The sequence below is a fragment of the Haplochromis burtoni genome, unplaced genomic scaffold (assembly GCF_018398535.1).
Source record: "Haplochromis burtoni strain Fernald_Lab_line unplaced genomic scaffold, NCSU_Asbu1 Contig_1134, whole genome shotgun sequence".
NCBI lineage: Eukaryota > Metazoa > Chordata > Actinopteri > Cichliformes > Cichlidae > Haplochromis > Haplochromis burtoni.
The window spans coordinates 1-14,391 of record NW_024583495.1 but is presented as its reverse complement, the minus strand read 5'-3'; the positions used below and the strand labels follow the sequence as shown (position 1 = coordinate 14,391).

The window sequence follows — 14,391 nt, the reverse complement described above, 5'->3', positions numbered from 1 at the left end:
TCTCAGACTCACAATTTCTCCCAGCTCGTTTCATTCCCTCTCAACACAATACTTCATCTTAATACTCTAATTTACAATAAGACATGCTGGATATCAGGGACATCAGAGGTTTAATGTTATATAGAGGGCATATTGCAACAGATTAAGTATCATTGGTAGTTCTATGAGCAGCATGAGAAACGATATACAGAACAGAGCATTTGGTCAGGTGGAGCTACGATTTTAAGAGTCAGCCGAGTAGAGATGTATGACAGGGATGTGGTGTCGGGTGTGGTTGGATGTCTTCGGCGGTTAGTGATTTTCACATGTCAGGTGGTCTAGGTCCTACGATGCATTCGCTCACGACTACGGATCCTGTAAAACACAGAGATCCGCTTTGTCGCGATGAGCAGGCCTTGAACCTTGCCCGTACGTGGAGATCCAGATGGGCAGGCCTAAAGTAGACAGATCACGCCAGTATATAAATGCAAATAACGTGTAGCTCATATGCAACCTATAAACTATTAATTCTATTCAGATTTAATCTCGGGAAATGCGAGGTGGTAATGAGCGTTTGTCACCAAACTACTGTCAATTGGTAGATTTTGCGCCAATCACAGTCGTTTTTTCGTCTTATCTGATTTTTCTCAGTTCTCTCAAGGACATTAACACTTTTATGATTTTCTGCTCTGTTGTGTTTTTTAGAATCAAATTACAAACTGAAACTTTTCCTACATGGATGTTGCCAAGTGGAGAAGAAGCCACGACCTGAGGACAGCTCATATCACAAGAAAGAGGAAAGTATGAAATATGGAGAAAATGAAAGGAGACAGAAGGATCACCATGAGGCCTTTATTAGACATGTGGAGCTCTGAAGCTAGGGTACTTAGTGCAGTGTTGGTCTGATGTAGTGCTAGCAAGCATGAATTGGATGCGAGATAAACGTATCTTCCTGCATGTTTGCTGTCATCGGTGTCTCGCCTCTGGTTCTAAGAGCAAGAAAAGCACTTTTGTGTGGGGTGCTAATTGCCTTCATGGCCTCTAGCTGTGCTTTTGGTTTAATTTGAGATAACTATTAAAGACTGCTATATTTAATGTGGTAGAACTCGCCAGTGATGTAGTGTAGATCATGGATGTGAAGTGAGGTAAAGAGTGGTGTTAATTAATTGTATTAACTTGAACTTGACAGGATTCTGAGTGAGAAACACAAGAGTTGCTCGTGATCTGGTTGTGTTGTCGACTTACTGCACGGTACTTATGAACTCAGCGCTTCACCCCTGTAATTTAAGGGAATACTATTTGCCACATAGGAGTCCGAGCTTTCTCCTCAGACTATCTGTAGAGTATAACTATATACCCAGGTGGCAGATACGTGTGAAGAAAGTCTGAATACATGGTTTGTGCGTTCGGAATCTTAGCCCATTCAAAGATTATTTAGGTTCTCGCGACACGATAAGTCAGTGGTTTGTGGAGACAGAGAGAAAGACAAACAACATAAATGGTGTCTAGCCACTAGTTTAGTACGGTGCAATACAAAATGGAGGTTAGAAATCAGAGTGCAATCATCACCTCACACCAGTGGTAAAGTAGCACAACCGTCATATGTGATAATGTTGTCCAGCTGGCTCAATGACGACTTCTTGGCCTTGATTATTAAATCATAATTTACTTTAACTGCATGACCTCGCCGATGTCACACTTGTAGAGGCCTCATTCCAGAACCCTGAATGTTAATTAATTTCCATAGGAGCTGGACTGGAAACATCCATTAAAAAAGAAGGTATTGGGATAGGGTTCAATGGATCCTCTGCCATGAAGAGCGAGTCTACACTGAGGTACTCATTGGCCTGTGTTAGAGCGTTCAAGCCGGTACAACCTGTCTATAGAAAGCAGGTCTGGAGGTTGTAGGAGGTAATTGGCTGTGCTTTTTCAATTCTTAGTATTCAATTAGTCTCAGTTGATAACGTAGTGTTAAAACTTTCAGGTTAGTTCCAGGAAGCAAGAGGAATGGAATGGAAAAGTACACAAGGCTTTCTATCCTACACAAGGTTTTTTCTACAAGAGTCTAGACCCAGAGACGAGGAAAGAAGGCAAGAGAGAGCGTTCTTTTACCTACGAGGATCATCGTGAACCAGATGAACTGGATCTCAAGACGCACCTCTCAACACAGAGCATATCGTTTAGACCAGGAATGTGACTCGTATCCCCCCACAGTTTGCAGCTGGGACTAAATAGTTCAGCCCCATACGGGGACCTAGGAGGAATTACGTCTCTGTCATCAGCTCACAGCTTCAATCAACACTAATCGTCCGAACCTCTAGCCACTCTCATGTGGTATACGACTCTGCAGATCTGTCATGTGGTATATTTCTCATTGCTTACTCTCTGAGTAGTCGTTGCCTCTGTTGAGATAGGTACAACTCTGAAGACTAACCTAGCATCGGCCTCGTACCAATTGCTCTTTAGATTTCGTGTCTAGACTGACACTTGCTGAGTACGTTGCTACCACAAACCTAAAGGTCAAGTTAACACACAGCGCAAGACTCTACTCCTCAGCCTGACTTACACTGTTAATACCTGCCACCCTAGCTACATGCTCTTGTCGACAGGTTTCGTTGCAGTCCTCTGTTTTGGCTTGATTATGTTTAACTCCTGGCTGACAAGAGAAACTAATCGTAGTATGACAACCAGCCAGATGCAGGTTGTCTATCGCACTCCCTGTCCTTGCCACTAGTCATCCATTATTCTCAATGTATAGTATCAACTTAATTTCAAATACCGACTTAACTATGTAGCTACTCCTCTCGTGTATGGAACTGTGAGCAGCTGCTGTTGGGAGAAACCACAGTCATTCATGCCACGAGTACTGTTTTGTGTTCTTAAGGTGCGAGCTGGGAAGCATCATGTCAGAGGTCCGCTTCACTCCACCGAGAGAATATTTCAACTATCCACATCCAGCTTATGAGTTGATTTTAGATCTTTGTGATGGAGAGCTGTCGGAGTTGGCTTCAGGCTGAGTCCAGATTTTGTTGAGAAGTGTATCTCTAGCAACTCTCATTGCAGGAAGTACCTGCAAGCGTTGATGGCCAACTGTCTCACCTGCCAAGAATCCCAGAACCAGATGGTTGCCCCATGAGTTCTTGAATTGGACTAGAAGGCGCTGGAGCTGAGATGAGAGGAGCCAAACACCACGTATGCCACATCCGCTTCTTATCTCGCTCGCCATGCTTCAGCCTGAGGAGCCAACCGATAGTGCTGTTTGTTTATTTATGCGTCTTGAAACACATTAATTACCAGAACACGAAGCTGAAACGTGGATTAGCCAATGGTCACAAATTTATTGACTGCTTCGAAATGTTACGGGGTTTTATCACGATACCGAGGTGACAAAATCCCAGCCTACAGAGGTAACTCAATAACAGGTGCTTGGCAGAATGACGGCGCGATGTCTAAAATGACGGCTTATGGCTAAACTATTACTTAGGTCTTTAAGGGGGCGCTTTCATGCGGTTAGTAGCGACAATCTGAGCAATACTGTTGATAGATCTTGGTTGGGCGCTGTCAAGCGATCATCTAGGGACAATTGTCAGATGCATGCAGGTTGTAGGGAACGACGGGACAGTAGAGTTTCTCGACACAGACATGAGGTTCATGTTAAGGTAGCAAGACTCGTATTAACCTATGACTGGGAGAGTTATTTATACCTTCATGAGTTCCTAGTTTAAGAGACAATCTGGATGTTGCAGAGCACCCTAGTCTGCCTCAAGGTTATGAAAACAGACATGCTTGTGTACCCTGGAATAATTTACAGCGGCATTCAGAGGGCTGCTTCACACCTACACCAGATAATGTTCAGTCATATGAATAGGATGTACATGACGGTGTACTTAATCTTTTGTTATTTGTATTGATAATAGTCCATTCAAGCGAGCGTTGAACTCTGTACCTGAACCGAACAATAGTAATTAAACAGAGGAATAAAAAAAAAAAAAAAAAAAAACAAAATTAAAATTAAAAAAAAATAAACTCAAATGATACAAGTTACATTTCCCGCTGGACGTTTGTCACCGTTTGCCAATTTTTCATAAACATTCCCGTTATTCAGTTTGTTTCAATATTCAATTTTCCTGAGAAACATGACTTTTCCCGCCTTGTCTGGACCACATTGCCTTCTTTTTGCCCAAATTTCAAATCTCCCTAAAGGAAGGGAGGAAAGTTTAGGAAAGTTTAGACGCTCATTCATTTACTGAGATGAACAGATATTTGGAATTTCAGAGTCAATAAATTTGTGAACTTGGCTCTGCTCTGTAATGTGTTTCAGCTTCGCCATCATGGGCCACAGGTTCGGGTTCTCGTGTATTGATTCAACCAAGCCAATCACATGCAAATATTATATATTCTCCCCCTTTCCTCACAGCTCGTCTGACTGTGAGTCCCAGCAGCTCTCAGTTCTTTAACGGAGGCTTTGTGTCTCTGAGCTGTGAGGAGGACGACAGCTCTGCTGGATGGACTCTGAGGAGAAACACAAGCAAACAACAGAGGACTCAGTGTGGAGCTGACTGGGGGAAATCAGCTGGTTCTTCCTGTGACATAAACTACATCTACCCATGGGACAGTGGAGTTTACTGGTGTGAGTCCAGAGAGGGTCCCATCAGTAACATGGTTAACCTGACAGTCACTGGTAAGCTGAGTGTGTGGAGTTAGTGTTGATGAAGCTGTGTGTAAATGGATGAAATGCTGTAGTTTGTCTCTGTGTTGAGGTGGATCAGTGATCCTGCAGAGTCCTGTCCTCCCTGTGATGGAGGGAGATGACGTCACTCTGCTCTGTAAAACAAAGACCACTCCCTCCAACCTCCCAGCTGCTTTCTATAAAGATGGCTCCCTCATCAGGAAGCAGCCTACAGGTCACATGACCATCCAGCATGTTTCCAGGTCTGATGAAGGCCTCTACAAGTGTGACATCAGCGGTCATGGAGAGTCTCCATCCAGCTGGATCACTGTCACAGGTGAGGAGCTTCACTCTGATTTCACCTCCAATTTAATGCACATATTCACACTAACAACTACGATTTTCTCTTCAGATAAACCTACACCGACAGCTTCACCCACCACAACAACTTTTCTCACATCCACATCACTGTCTACCACAACAGCTCCAAACCCTGGCTGCTCCCTCTGCCATCCTAATTTCAGACTAGTCCTCCACCTGCTGGTGATCTGTCCATATTTGATATCCACTCTCCTCTTGGTGTCTTTATATCAACACAGAGCCAAAGGTAACTCTGTGAATCATTCACTGATCAATCAATATGCTGATGATAAATTCCTCTCTTTGTTTAAACTCTGTCTTCTCTTGGCCCACCCCACCAGGCTGAGCAGGGACTGGATGATGACTGTAATTACAACATCACTAGCATCAACAAAGAGCACCACATCTGAACCTCTCTACCTTAACTTAAAAAATTAAATGTGTTCTGATGTTTCGAGCTGTGAATCAATTGGTTGCTTTTACTCCGTGTTTTTGTAATGATTAAGTGGAGATGTGGAGGAGGTGGATTAAGTGAATTAGAGTCTAAAAAGGAAAATGACAGAAGAGCACTGAGATTTAAACCGTGCAGAGTGGCAGCTGATTGGCTCAAAAAAAGGTTAAAAAGAAGATGATTGGACTAGATCAGGGGTGCCCAATCCCGGTCCTCGAGAGCTACCGTCCTGCAGCTTTTAGATGCATCCTTGTTCCCACACACCTGAATCAAATGAATGGCTTGTTATCAGGCCTTTGCCAAACATGATGGCATGCTGAAGAGATCAAACCATTTGATTCAGCTGTGTTGGAGTAGGGATGCATCTAAAAGCTGCAGGATAGTAGCTCTGGAGGACCGGGATTGGGCACCCCTGGACTAGAGTAATGATGTCAGTATTGAGGCTATGGCTGTGTGCATGCAGACGTTGCAGTAAGCCGCAGTACCAGCAGAGGGAGATATTTTATTTCAAGCCAACATGAAAATAGTCAATGGCAAATCTTTAAACAGACATTATCAAAACATTAAATATAAACACATATTAGCAGCCTAGCTTAATTGTTTCTGGCAAGTAAGGTCCCTAAAATGTAATCGTGCATTATTTGCTGACTTCTGACTACTTTTTTATTGTAAATAGATTCTTCTCCTATCTGCATTGCAAGTTCTGCATGTGTGTCCATTTCACGTTTTCTCCCGGATGCAGTTGGTGGGTTTAGGTTTATTGGTGATTCTAAATTGCCCACAGATGTAAATGTGAGTGCAAATTTTTAAGCATTTAACCTACACAGTTATATCATAAGTTTATGCCACTTGTTGTTTGAGCATCTGTTGATGCATACTGCAGGGTTAATGTGCGTGTTAGGGTGTGGCTGCTGCTGTTATGTAAGTCACCTAAAGGAATGGTTGTAAGGAAAGGTGGAGAAGATAGAACTAATGCTGCCATCTACAGACTGGGTGACTTAAACTCACCAATCACACACTGAGTGTGGATGTAGCTTATGCACAGTTTGAGGGTATTGTAATTTACTTCACTGCATTTTCTTGTTGTTCAATAAAGTTTTTGAGTTTTTGATGGTGCACCAGTCTGAGCACATGATGAAACCTCAGATTCAGGGATATGATGGGGCCTCATAATTCAAGACCTTTTACTGTATGGGGCAAGAGGGGGGGAAATATGGGAGCACATTTTTTTAAGGAAGGAAGCTGTTGTAATGGTGTAACTCTGAGAAGCAGATGAGTGCAGCTGCCTTACTGAAATAGGATTTTCTTTACAGCTGTCTTCACTACTACAGTTAGTAGGATCATCCTTAGAACGGAAACAAAGAAAAGTACATTTTCACATATAATGAATTTTAAATGTAAATACAAAGACTTAACATATCTTTCCAGCAGCTTTGACAAACAAACAAATAGTTTAAAAATATATCATAGAGCAGCAATACATCACATTTTATTATAGTCACTATTGGAACTTAGGATGCCAAAGTCAAAGCTTTTAGGTATGTATGTTTATGCACTAATTATATGTTGTTAACATCATTACAGTGTCCAGTAGATTTATTTAAAAATGAAATAACATTAAATTAAATTAAAAATTACATTAATATGAAAAAAATATATTATTAAGATCACTAATAAAAAAAAGTCCTCTCTCAGTGTACGTCCAACCAAAAGGCAAATAACAAAACCACATGTATATCTAATAAAAGATATAAATATTGAAACACTCCTCACAGGTGTGATATACTTATACAAATACTTAACAGCATTCATAGAATGGCTCTTCTCTACTATCCAATAATGTAAAAAGGAAAGAAAGAAAGTTTTCCATATGCTTGGACAAAGGACTTATAACTGAATTTGTTCTCAGTGGAAACAACAATAACAAATTAAATTATTATCTACTAAAATTTGAACATCTGTCCTCATCAGCAAGTATTATCAGGAAAATTAATTATTTCAGTCACATAAAGAAAACATAATATAGTGAAAACCACAAACACATTACAATTCCTGATGGTTTGGGATGGAGTCAGCGTCCCGACCTGTATTGTTCTCCAGTTTGTCCCTGAGCGTGATTTTCCTCTGAAGAGGCTGTTAGATTTATATTCAGAGGGTGGGACATGTTAATATAAATTTTTCGCTTCAGTAAATAATGACTGTGATTGTTCTCATATTGTTTTTACTGTACCTGTAACAGCATTAATTAAGATCTGTAATCTACATTTTGACGCAGACAAATACTAAAGTGTTTCTTCTGAGGGTTTGGAGACCGTCTGACACAGAGCTGCTCTTACACAGAAGAAATGTGCAGATGTGGAATTCAGCTGTCGTTCAGCCTGTAGATGCACCAGTGTGGATTTATGTCATGTACTAAATATTTGACTTAACAGCCTCCATAAAAGCACAGTTATCTTCACGAACGTTATTAATCTTCTTGGACGTCAGCAGCTGTAAAGTGTCCCAACTAACAAGAAACGTTCCCACAACATTCTTAAATGTGTTTGGGAACATTCAAGGTTAAAAGAGGTTCTATTATTAAAAAAGAAAAATAAGTGTTACACAATGTTAGATGACATCAGTTAAAGAACATCATCATTTTTGAAAACCTGTCTACCTTGTGTTGGGATCCACGTTAAGGAGCCTCTGGCTCACTGGGTGCGACAGCACTGAGGGATGTTTTTATTTGACGTCTCAACACGTCATTCAGACATTTCTGCACCAAGTTCAGTTCCTGCTGCTCTAAAATATATTAATGGAGCCTTGAATACATGTTAGAAACACAGGTGAATGTTTCCTCACTCAAATGTCAGCCTGAGCTACAAACACAGATCTGAGCGCAGAATGAGATCTGATTGGTTTATACAGACATGACAGTTTGGCAGATTTACTTATGACCTCTGAGTAACAGCCTTTAAAATGCTGCATCACTAACAATAAGTGAACCTTTCTAAATTGTTTAAGCACACATTCAGAGCCAGCAGGAAGTAAAACCACAGAGAAAGAAGAGATCTGATCAGAAGACATGACTAACATCTCTGTGGACCAAACTGTGTGTGGAAAGATTGAATCTATGTCTGTTTATCTCAGCGTAATCTTGAATGAAGCTGGAGCAAGTTCACATTTAAAACATGTAACACATTACAGTATTCCTCTGTGTCTTTATAAACCTGTACAGGTTACAATGTCACTTTGTAATGGAGCTGTAAACCACATCATAGACACAGTGCCAGTGTTTACAGCATCTGTTTGTAGAAGCAAGCTCCTTGTGCTTCAGTGAAGTTGAGTCTAGTCTTTAATTTTCAGCTGCTTTTCTGCTTCCAAGTGGTTGAAAAAATACACAAACAAAAAAAGACAAAAGCAAACAAACCATGACAGTACTTTAATGTCAGATATCTGAACTCAAACAGAATCACTTCAATACAAAACACCACAAGTTAGCGTTAATACATTCGCAAACATGTCAGGCTTTGTACACAGTTAATTTCCATGTTGTAAACATATACAGTATAATAACTTCTACGTTTTGTGCTTCTCAATCCACTAAATCAGCAGTTCTCAAATATTTTCTCCTGTGTCTCATTTCAGGAACTGAATCATTGTCAATTAATCTTTAAAAAAAATAATGATGGAGATTACATTTTATTCCCAGGTCACAGCATCAGCAGATACTTGTTTGTTTTTGCACAAGCAGAGACTCAATGTTTGAAAACTGCTGGACTACAAACATGTGGAGTTGCAGATTAAAGGTTTTTATCAACAGGAACCTGTTTTTGTTCTAGTTTTTGGACAAACTATGAAAAAAAACAAAATCAGCCATTTTTACCCAGACTCTGTCAACTGTGAAGGAGTATAAGCTTATGCTAACAGGCAGCTGGCATCAATAAGTGTTTGAGAGAGGAGCTATTAAAATGAAAAACAGCTTCCTGTGGACACAGACCCTTACTCAGACATAATACAATCACATTAAAGACAAAAGGTAACAGACTGAGACAAATGGCTGTATTTTAACCTGTCTATACAACCAAAATGTACAAAAACAACGTTACAGAAAGTCTAATTTGATCATGGTTAAATGTTACTGAATTGCTCTTAGTCTGGCTCATCACCTGGGACCTGTTTGTCATGGGAGACCCTACCAAGAGCTGAACGCTCCAGACAACTCAGCTCCCAGGATCGTCTGAGCTCACAAACCCCTCCACCACGATAAGGTGGCAATTCAAGGAGGGGGACATGCCTCGAATCCAACATGCCAAACACAACTCAGCTAATCACACATGGCCTAGCTTAATGAGTGTGGCATGTGTCAGAAAAAGACATGTAAAATAAAATTCCCAGCTTGGGAAGAAATTACTGAAAACAAAAAACAGTGAATCAGGACAACAAACTCTGGTCCTCTGGTTTGTTTGGATCCTGTTTTTTGCATCTTCTGTAGATTAATATGATCGCAACAGCAAGCAGCACAGCAACAAGAAGTGACACACTGAGCATCACTCCAACAGATTTTCTTGTCTGACCTGCAGGTGAGAAACAGGTGTGAGGTGTCAGCTGTCAGGTAGGTGATGAGTGAAGAACAGAACAGAATCCATTTCCTCTTCAAACTGCTGTCAGACATTATCTACTGCACTCTGATCACATCACTCAGACCAGCTGCTTTCTACAAAGTCTCATCAACAACATCTTTACAAACAAACATCAACAACCACCAGGAAGCAGCTTCACCTCTGATCACACACACACTCAACTCTACTCACTCACCTGGAGGATCAACTCTCAGGGTGATGATGCAGATGGGATCACCGCCCAGATTAGCTCTCCTCCTGCGCTTTGTTCTTGGACTCATACGCATCTCGTATATCCCAGCATCAGCAGTCGTCACATTCTTCAGAATCAGAGACACGTCTCCATCCTTTATCTGTCTGTCCTGCAGATTCACCCGGTTCTTAAAAGATGGATGCTGGTCATCTGGATCAAACTGCTTGTTGCGGTACAAAAGAACATATTTTGGCTTCAGGTCAGCTCTGCTCCACACTACAACTGTGTTAGGATTGCTGTTAGTGTTCGGAGCTTGGCATGGCAGAATGACATTCTCTCCAGCTGTGATGTTTTTCTTGACTTAAAGTGGAAACAAAACAGAGCAGAGGGGTTTAACAGGTTAAAATACTGTAGCACTGATCATCACAGACATACAAAGTGTAGGGAGAAGTTCAGTTCAGATATCAGGGCTTTAATTTTATCAAACTTTCTGCCCTTCACTCTTTATGTGTCATCTAATAGGTGATAATATTAATATTTAACATCATCTCAACTCCTCAGCAACCAGGAAGCAGCTTCACCTCTGATTACACACACACTCAACTCTACTCACTCACCTGGAGGATCAACAACACTCAGGGTGATGATGCAGATGGGATCACCGCCCAGATTAGCTCTCTTCCTGCGCTTTGTTTCTGAAGCATCGACACTCGTATATGTTCCAGCATCAGCAGTCGTCACATTCTTCATAATCAAAGACACGTCTCCATCCTTCATCTGTCTGTCCTGCAGATCCACCCGGTTCTTAAAAGATGGATGCTGGTTGAATAAGCAACTGTCCATCCCGGTACAACACATATTTTGTCTCCAGCTCAGGTTTGCTCCACTCTAGGCCATCGATGGTTTTGTTACCATCCAAAACTCGACATGGCAAAGTGACACTTTCACCAAACACAGCAGTAATATTTATCTGTTCTGAAAGGGAGACAAAAAAGGAGCAAAGGAAATGTTTATTTTTACCGCAGCTAAACAGTGTAAAGATCAACAGTCAGAGCTCAGCTGAACGGGACCAGAGTGTCCATTTGACACACTCATAATCACCCCAGTTTATGTTAAACCAAATAATAATAATGATAAAATATATAATACAAGTACATTTCAGGTGTAATTGAGGTATATAACAAATTTTCACTACAAACGTCAGTGTTTCAGGTGATGTACATTAAGCCCAGCACTCTGCAGGCCCCCAAAACCTCCTGTAATCAGTGTCTATTGGTGCCATTTTTAAAAACAAAAACTATGAAAACCTTTTATGAATGGAAATAAAGACCCAAGCAAATGTCACTTAATAAATTTCAACATGTTGAGCTGATATCCATCCAAAAAATAATATTTATATGCAGTAAACTACTGACTGATGCCTAGTTTGAGGTTTCTTTTCTTGTTTTTTTGAAACATGTTTTTGTCAGTGAGATTTAACTTGCTGAAGTCTAAACACACTTTACTTATTTTCTTATTAAATATTTGCTTATTAAACAAATTACAGGAAAGACACAGACAGCACTGAGTCACTGTGTTTACTTTAGCTATGTGGTCACACACTAATGGCTTATTTTGAGCAGGAAAAAGCGTTCTACAGATAATAAGGCTACGTTCACACTGCAGGTCTTAATGCTCAATTCCGATTTTTTGATCAAATCCGATTTTTTTTGTCTGCTTGTTCACACTACAAATAAAATGCGACAGCAAACGCGCTCTAGTGTGAACGCTCAAAGCGGCCCGCATGCGCAAAAGAAGATGTCACACACAACGCGCTCTGTTTAGACCCAGAGCAAACAGTATTGTTTGACTGATGGCCCTTAATATAAAGACTTCGGACTTTACGTTTCCCAATTTTTGCTTTAAGTTATTTTGTTATTTACATAATAATGTAAATAACCTAATAATTATCCTTATTGCTGTTTTAGAGGAGCGGTGCTTCAAAGGATAGTTGCAGATTTCTGTCAGAATCTGCAGATTATACAGTACAAATAAAATGTTCACGTTTCTCCAACGTTGTCTTCCCAACAGTTTCACTTACATGGCCAGGAAGCGTTCGCGATGTCTTCTCTGGCGCTGATAATTGGCGTCTGTCTTGTGTCAGTGACGTAAAAGACGGATTTAATGCGACATGACCATTCAAACAGCAGTCGCTTTCTGAAACATCAGATATGTATCGGATTCAGCACCACATACGAAAGTGAACCAGATCGGATTTGAAAATATCGGATTTGTGCCGTTCACACTGTCATGACATGATCGGATATGGGTCGCATAGGGTCAAAAAAGTCGGATTTGATGCGCTTTCGCTTATCATTAGAGTCAAACATAGGCTTAGTGCTTGGTGACAGTGTTAAATTAAAGTAAAACTGGCTCATAAATATAAAATTAAATATTTCAAACTCTCACTTCAAACTGAAACGCTCAGGCCGAGGCATTACATAACAGTGAGGTGACGTCGACACAATAGGGAATAAGGAAGTGGTTCTCAACTTTGTTTATTAAATAAGAACTACTTTAACACACGTACACTGACATTTACCGAACTAACCTAAAATATTTCACTCAAGTGGGTCCACAGTCATTTCATATATCAGGAAACAGCTGAACTCACCAGCCGAGGAAGACTTGATGAAGATGGCGAACACCAAAATCAACCAGAGCCAAACGGAAGACGTCGCACCAGACATCTCAGCTGTTCTAAAAACTGAACAGAAAAAAGATTAAAGATTAAATTAAATCTACCGAGTCCAGTTAGTTCAAACCTAAAACATAAAATGATCCGTTTTCGTTTATTTCCATTCACTTTAGGCCTACTGTCTTTTTAAAAGAATCACCTAGAAAAACGTCACACAACAGGTGTCACGTTGACATAAGGTGTAAAAACGCCACAAGTGACACAGAGGTTTTCATCATATGTTAAAGTCAAATTAAAACTGTCAGTAAACCAAGAACAAACCTTTCATCGAATCCATAAATGCCACAATGACTGAACGAAGTGTTCCTAAGTTTCTATTCGCTCACACTAAGGCGTGCTCGTGATTTTCTTGTAGGCAGGACCTACCGCTGTCCTCGGGTAGCGATCCCGTAGCCTCCAGAATGTTCTGGAATCTTCCAGGTGAACCAGCAGCCGCAACTAGGCAGACAAACTGACTTTTATCTTTTGTTTAATAATTGTACTATAAACTAAACATGTTTCCACTTGTTAGCAGCCTATAATCAATTACTACTTAAAAATGTATAAATGAAAACTGTAAAACAAACAGAAAGTAAACAAAGCTCAATAAATGACTACCAAAGTAAAACAGGAGATCACAGCTGAGGGAACAAATAATCAGAGTATTTTATTGATCCCCAGGGGAAATGATGTAAACAGCTATATCCAGAAAATTAAAGGAAGAGTAATTATGCAAAAGCATGAATTTTTGCATAAGTATTTCCTAATTTGGTCAAATTTGCCTGATGATGGACATATTCATTAAAACTTTAGGTATCTAAATACTGGGAACCAAGTGCTTTAAACAAGTTCTGTGTTTTTATAAGATAAGACTTTATTGACCCCACAGCAGGGAAATTTGTGCATTACCTCAGCTCAGGTACAGATATCAGAAGAAATAGAAATAAAATACAAACAAATACAAAATACAGTATATACAACGATAGCATACATAGTATGAGATTATGGACAGAAGTTTGTGGAAATGCAAGAAATAAAAGGAACCTTTCTTCTCCCTCTCTTCTTCCACTACTATTATTATGTAAGTAATAGATATCTATAAGTATCTATAAGTATAAACATGTACATGTACACACTAATATACATATGTATACATATACATATACCTGCCCAGGCAACACGTCCATAGACATAATAGGCGCATTATGCATGGAGTGGTGACCATGGATATCCACAATGTCCAGTGACTCATGACATTGTGATTGAGGAGTTATAGAGTCTAACTGCTGTCGGGATGAACGATCTGCGAAAGTTCTCCTTCCTGCAGCGAGGGTGTTTCAGTCTCTGACTAAAGGAGCTGCTCAGCACACTCACAGATTCATGCAGAGGGTGATGTGGGTTATTCATGATGATGTAAGCCTT

General features: G+C 40.3%; 3 long non-coding RNA genes across 3 annotated transcripts; 1 reads left to right on the top strand and 2 right to left on the bottom strand.

The window, feature by feature from the left end:
* The first annotated feature begins 4,935 nt into the window (after positions 1-4,935).
* Positions 4,936-5,682, top strand: LOC121813092. Its single transcript, XR_006053505.1, has 3 exons — positions 4,936-4,985; positions 5,061-5,255; positions 5,350-5,682. It is a non-coding gene; the product is annotated as an uncharacterized LOC121813092 (long non-coding RNA).
* A 3,183-nt stretch (positions 5,683-8,865) lies between these two features.
* On the bottom strand, positions 8,866-10,908 carry LOC121813094. Its single transcript, XR_006053507.1, has 2 exons — positions 10,871-10,908; positions 8,866-10,015 (listed from the first exon to the last, which is right to left on the bottom strand). It is a non-coding gene; the product is annotated as an uncharacterized LOC121813094 (long non-coding RNA).
* A 209-nt stretch (positions 10,909-11,117) lies between these two features.
* LOC121813093 lies at positions 11,118-13,382 on the bottom strand. Its single transcript, XR_006053506.1, has 3 exons — positions 13,252-13,382; positions 12,907-12,999; positions 11,118-11,228 (listed from the first exon to the last, which is right to left on the bottom strand). It is a non-coding gene; the product is annotated as an uncharacterized LOC121813093 (long non-coding RNA).
* Positions 13,383-14,391: the final 1,009 nt, after the last annotated feature.